This window comes from Microtus oregoni, unplaced genomic scaffold, assembly GCF_018167655.1.
Source record: "Microtus oregoni isolate MIOR12 unplaced genomic scaffold, Mior012 000002F_ref0000024, whole genome shotgun sequence".
NCBI classification, from domain to species: domain Eukaryota; kingdom Metazoa; phylum Chordata; class Mammalia; order Rodentia; family Cricetidae; genus Microtus; species Microtus oregoni.
In genome coordinates this window covers 58,779,648-58,785,990 of record NW_024543061.1, presented here as the reverse complement: position 1 = coordinate 58,785,990, position 6,343 = coordinate 58,779,648, and positions in this window count along the sequence as shown.

The window sequence follows — 6,343 nt, the reverse complement described above, 5'->3', positions numbered from 1 at the left end:
TTCCTGGAGTGCAGGGGCAGATTTTCTTGATGTGTAATAATTTGGGAGGACTTTTCGTGAGATGTCACGATACGGGCAAAGCTGAAGATTATTTTTAAAGCCTCCAGAGCCTCCTAGGCGGGCGTGAGGACACGCGCTGGTAATCTCTGCACGGAGGGTGCCCAGGCGGCATGGTCAGCAGCCGCTGCCTCAAACACTGGAGAAATTACAGGGCTGTTCAGCATGGGCTCAGGTTATAAGTGAACGATAATGATGAAAAGAAAAGTTCATAAAACAACATACCAGACTGACTCCAGAAAAAAAAAAAAAAAAACAACTAACTTTCAGGAGAGAAACTGTCCAAAAAGAAAACTAGAGGCCAAATGACAGAAAACAGATCCTACAAAAGTTAAAATACGTATTCTTGCTTGTATATTGAGCATGAAACCCAGGACCTTGTACTTACCACAAGTTTTACCAAACTATACCCCCCACCTCTGATGCTTTTTTGTGCTGGAGAGGACGTTAAGATATTTAGTGTGGAGAAGTCGACTGTATCACCTTCCTGGCCTGAAAGTCAGAGGAGAATCCTTGATAGCAGCAAGTGCCTTTATCTGCTGAGACATCACCCTGCTTTGGGGGCTGTTTTTGTTAATTGATTTTTAAAGTTTATTACTATGGGTGGAGGAAGGGGCAAGTGCCTTCCACCCTTGTGGAGGTCAGGGGCAACTTTTCTTTTCGTGGGCTGGTTTTGTATTTACCTTTATGTGAGCTCCAAGGATCAAACTTAGATTATCAGACTTTCAGAGCCAGACATTTCAACTCGTAAGCACTCCCACTGTTTTCATATTAGTTTAGTGTGTTTATTACTTTGTTTGTTTGTGTCATCATGATGAATGTGTGGATAGCAGAGGACAACCTTCAGGATTTGATTCTCTCCTTTCACCAGGCAGGTCCCACACACTGAACGCAGGTGATCAGGCTTGGCAGCAAATACCTTTACCCTCTGAGCCACCTCACCATCGACCCCTTCCGGGATTTTTAATATTTATTTTTATTAGCCGGGCAGTAGTGGCGCACGCCTTTAATCCCAGCACTCGGGAGGCAGAGGTAGGTGAATCTCTGTGAGTTCGAGGCCAGCCTGGTCTACAAGAGCTAGTTCCAGGAAGGCTCCAAAGCCACAGAGAAACCCTGTCTCGAAAAACCAAAAAAAAAAAAAAAAAAGATTTATTTTTATTAATGTATGTGTATGCATGTCAGTGTGAATGTTCATCGTATGTGGGTGCCTGTGGAGACCAGAAAAAGGTGGAAGTTACCTGGAGCTGGTTGTGGGTGCTGGGCACTGAACTTGGGTGGCCTGCAAAAGCAGCAAGCCTCTTGCCTGGTGCGCCATCTCCTCAGTGCACACACAGACACCACCACCTTCAACTTTTGAGACAATTTCTTACTCCGTATCCCAGGCCAACTCTGTAGCCCAATCTAGCCCCATAGTTATGTCAATCCTCCTGTCTCACTCAGCCTCCTGTTGGGAGATGGGAGTTAATAGGCACATCACCTATCACCTCTAGTTCAGTCTCTGTTTTGAGGAGGAGAATCTATGCTGTGTGCTGGGCTAGTTTTAGAATGGAGGTAGAAGTCTTGTGTTTTTAATCACTATATTCTCCATCCTATTGTGAAACACAGCTTCTACCCGATAGCGCCCTTTCTCCATCTCCCTCGCCCATTTGAGAAGGAAAGGGAAGCAAGCCATTGAATCCAGCAATACTACAAGATGGCTCTATCCAAGCCAAGCTTCACATTTTTCCTAGGAATCAGGAGTTCTGATGGCAGATGAGCAATAAGAAAGCCCAAACTGCCGGGCGGTGGTGGCACACGCCTTTAATCCCAGCACTTGGGAGGCAGAGGCAGGAGGATCTCTGTGAGTTCGAGGCCAGCCTGGTCTACAAAGGGAGATCCAGGACAGGCTCCAAAGCTTCCAAAGCTACAGAGAAACCCTGTCTTGAAAAACCAAAAAAAAAAAAAAAAAAAAAGCCCAAACTAAGCCGGGCTATGGTGGTGCACGACTTTAATCCCAGCACTCAGGAGGCAGAGGCAGGCAGATCTCTGTGAGTTCGAGACCAGCCTGGTCTACAAGAGCTAGTTCCAGGACAGGCTCCAAAACCACAGAGAAACCCTGTCTCAAAAAACCAAAAAATAAATAAATAAATAAAAAAGAAAGCCCAAACTGTTGTGGGTGGGCAGGATGATGGAGAAATGACTTGGTGGTTAAAAGTGCCCACCCACCTTAAGAACAAAGTCCCAGTTATTGTGGGTGACCTTCAGCTCACTCAGCCACCCAAGCTGGTCAGATTTTACAAGTAGTCATCATGATTCGACGCTCAGGAGGCACAGGGCCTTGAGCAAAATCCACAGCAAGAAAGACAAAATTAAAGCTTGCATGCCCATAATCCAGCCTTTTGTAGTACTGTTGAGAGTACAAGGCCTGGACCACAGAATTCCAGGCCAGTCTGGGCTACTGTCTCAAAAGAAGAGAAAAGAGCAAGGTAGTTATGGCGCATGCCTCTAATCCCTGCACTTGGGAGGCTGAGGCAGGTGGTGCTCTGTGAGTTCGAGGCAAGCCTGGTCTACAAGAGTGAGTTCCAGGACAGGCTCCAAAGCTACAGAGAAACCCTGTCTCGAAAAACAAAAAAATAAAATTAAATTACAAAACTACAGCAATGCCGCTAGTGGGGGAGATACAGTTGTAGGTCTGCGTTATCCACATGGTTCAGGGGGGGAAAGTACTGGCTACACAGCTCTGATGCCAGGAGTTCTAACCCAAGAATCCACATTTTCAAAAAGCCGGGTTGGGTGATTCAGAGATTCAAATTTGCATCCTGTATCAATATAGAAAGAAAAGACAGAATTGCTTGGAAGCTCAGAGGCCTGGAATATGTTCCTTGTCAAAAAGTATCCACCATCTCGAAAGGCTGGGAGGAGAGAAGCACCTCCTGAAAATTGGCTTCTCTCCCCACATAGATCCATGGTGCATGCATACCTGCACACACACTCAACAGACACATCACACATACTAATGGTAAGTAAAATTTTAGGATCAGAGAACTACCACAATTGTTCTCCATTTCCATAAATTTCTTCAGAATACTGCTTCTGATAATAGAGTTGGTCTCTGGCTGACGGCCGCCTTGACCCAGTTTTTTTGGCCTGGCTAGATGCCACTCAGTTCTTCTTGTTGCCACTGATTAATTCCACAGCCCCAACCACCTCCTTTATCAGGCCTCCTGTACTAATTGTGTGAGAACCACGTACCAGACAGCTAGAGACCGCCTCAAAGCCTCCAGACTTTCCTCAAATCAGCCAATCCTCAAGCTGTGCCCTACCTAACTCCCATTTTCCCCCAGCAACAATATGAATGCATGCCCACAGCCTCCTCTTGCCCCTTTCTGCCTCTTTTTTCAGATAGTGCCTTAACTATGTACCCAGTCTGTCCTTGGCCTGGAAGTCTCCCTGCGTTCTGTGTACTGGGATTACACATACTGTTATGTGTAGTGGCAGGCCTTGTATTCTCCGTACCTCTTAAATTGTCAAGGTTGCCCTACACCAGGGCACTGGGATCATCCCCAGTGACTAAGTACATTAGTCTCTCCCTTAATCCCTGATTTTGCTGGATGTACTTTCAGTTACCTGTGACAAGCTATGGTCCAAGGCTGGAAAATTCTAGAGATAACTCTAATTTGATATTGTACCTTGTTCTGAGTAGCAGTGAAATCTCACATTGTCTTTCTCAGGTCCTAAATCATCCTTCTTTTGTTTTGGTTTTGGGATTTTTTTTTTTTTTGAGACAGGATTTCTTTTTTTGTTTTTTCTTTTTCTTTTTGGTTTTTCGAGACAGGGTTTCTCTGTAGCTTTGGAGCCTGTCCTGGAACTGGCTCTTGCACGCCAGGCAAACTCAGAGATCATCCCCCTGCCTCAGCCTTCCTAGTGCTGGGTTCAAAGGCGTGTGCCACCTTACCTGGAGAGACAGGACCTCTTTAGGCCCTAGATGGCCTTGAATTCACTATTTTTTTTTTAATTTTTTTTTAATATTTACTTATTTATGCATGCAATATTCTTTCTGTGTGTATGCCTGAAGGCCAGACGAGGGCACCAGACCTCATTACAGATGGTTGTGAGCCACCATGTGGTTGCTGGGAATTGAACTCAGGACCTTTGGAAGAGCAAGCAATGCTCTTAACCGCTGAGCCATCTCTCCAGCCCCTTGAATTCATTATTAAGCCAAGTCTAGTCTTAAATTCCTGATTCTCCTCCTCCCCCTCAAATGTTTGGAGCACTGGGATTGTAGGAGAGTTCCACCACACAGCTGTTGTTACAGTTTGTTATATTACTCATTGTTAATCTTTATGTACCTAATTTGTAAATGTTGTCATAGTTATATATGGATAAGAAAAAAAGCTTATAGTCAGACCCGTTGGCACACCACAGAGTATGATAATTGCTACTCTCAAGATGGGGCTGGAAAAAAAAATGGGCCTACTGGTGGTGATACATGCCTATAATCCCAGCACTTAGGAGGCAGAGGCAGGAGTGTCTCAGTGAGTTCGACCACAGCCCAGGCTACAAAGCAAATTGCAGGATAGCCAGAGCTGTTACACAGAGAAACCCTGCTCAAAAAAACAAACAAACAAACAAAAAACCAAAAACAAGCAAACAAAAAACAACAACAATTTAAAAAAAAAGAATGGGGCAAGAAGTTGGCAGGTCTTGACCTGCCTGGGCAATTGTCTCAAAATAAAAATAAAGGGTAGGGTGGGTTGTGCATACCTTTGAGACCCTTTCCAGCATTTAGGCACATAGGCAGGAGGATCTCTGTTTGAGGTATACATAGTAAATTCTAAGCCACCCATAACTACTTAGTGAGAGCCTGTTTCAAAAAAAAAAAGAAAGGAAAAAGAAAAATTCCCTTTTAATGTTTTAATGCAGGCTCTTTTTTTCCCCTCTGGTATATACATGTGCCACTGCCCAAGGAGGCCAGAAGCATTAGCTCTCCAGGAGCTGGAGTTGCAGTCAGTTGTGAGCCATCTGATATGGGTGCTGGGACTCAGACTTTGTGTCTTCTGTGAGAGCGGTCTGTGCTCTTATCATTGACCCAGTCCTAGGGTAGCTTCTTTTGTTTATTTTTTTAAACAAGACTTCAGCAGCCCCTAGGCTGATCTCAAACTCACTAAATTGTAGAGAATGACCTTAACAGCTGGGCAGTGGTGGCACACGCCTTTAATCTCAGCACTTGGGAGACAGAAGCAGGCGGACCTCTGTGAGTTCAAGACCACCCTGGTCTACAAGAGCTAGTTCCAGGATAGGCTCCAAAAGCCACAGAGAAACCCTGTCTCAACAAACCAAAATAAAATAAAATAAAATAAAAGATTTTCAACCTCTGAGCTCAGTCCTTGAATTTTTGAGACCCATGATTCTTTGCCTCTTAGACTCTAGTGTTATGTTTTTTGTCGTTGTTTGTTTAGTTGGTTTGGTTTTTCAATAAAGGGTTTCTCTGTGTAGCCCTGGATATTCTAGACCAAGCACCAGGCTGTCCTCCAACTCAAGAGAAGTGCCTCTTGCCTCAGGAATGCAGGATTAAAGGTGTGTCCCACCACCCCACCACCCCCACAGCCCTACCATCCCCCCATCCCCCCCAGTTCCGGTCATTGCTACCCCCCTCTGCAGACTTTGGTGCTCTGGCTTTAGGATCACATGCATGAGCCACCATGGCTGGTTCACTTATGCCTTTGTCGAGAAACATTCTTTCTCTTTTTATGACTCAACATCTATTCAGCAATATGTCCTTGCTAATTATTTATTTATTTATTTGTTTTGGCTTTTTGAGACAGGGCTTTGCTGTAGTTTTGGAGCCTGTCCTGGAACTAACTCTTGTAGACCAGGCTGGCCTCGAACTCACAGTAATCCGCCTGTCTTTGCCTCCCAAGTGCTGGGATTAAAGGCGTATGCCGCCACCACCACCCAGCTTTATTTACTATTTCACAAAAGAAAGTCATATTTGGCCTGGCAGTGGTGGCAACCTGGTATGGAGGTGAGGGTAGGGGAGTTACTTTTGAATGGGGGGAAAAAAAGAAATAAAAGGAAGGACATGACTGTTCCTAGGTAAAAAGGAGACTTATTGTCGATATGAGGAAAAGCATAGCCAAAGGCATCTGGAAGAATCCATAGTGAAGGCGACCCTGAGCAGGTCACGTGAGGAGAGGGGGTGGGGAGAGAAGAAAGCCTGGAGAATAAAAGGTAGGTAATAGGGTCAGGTAACCCAAATGGCTGGCATATGTAGAGAAGGGCAACTGGAGGAAGAACAGGCCAGCCA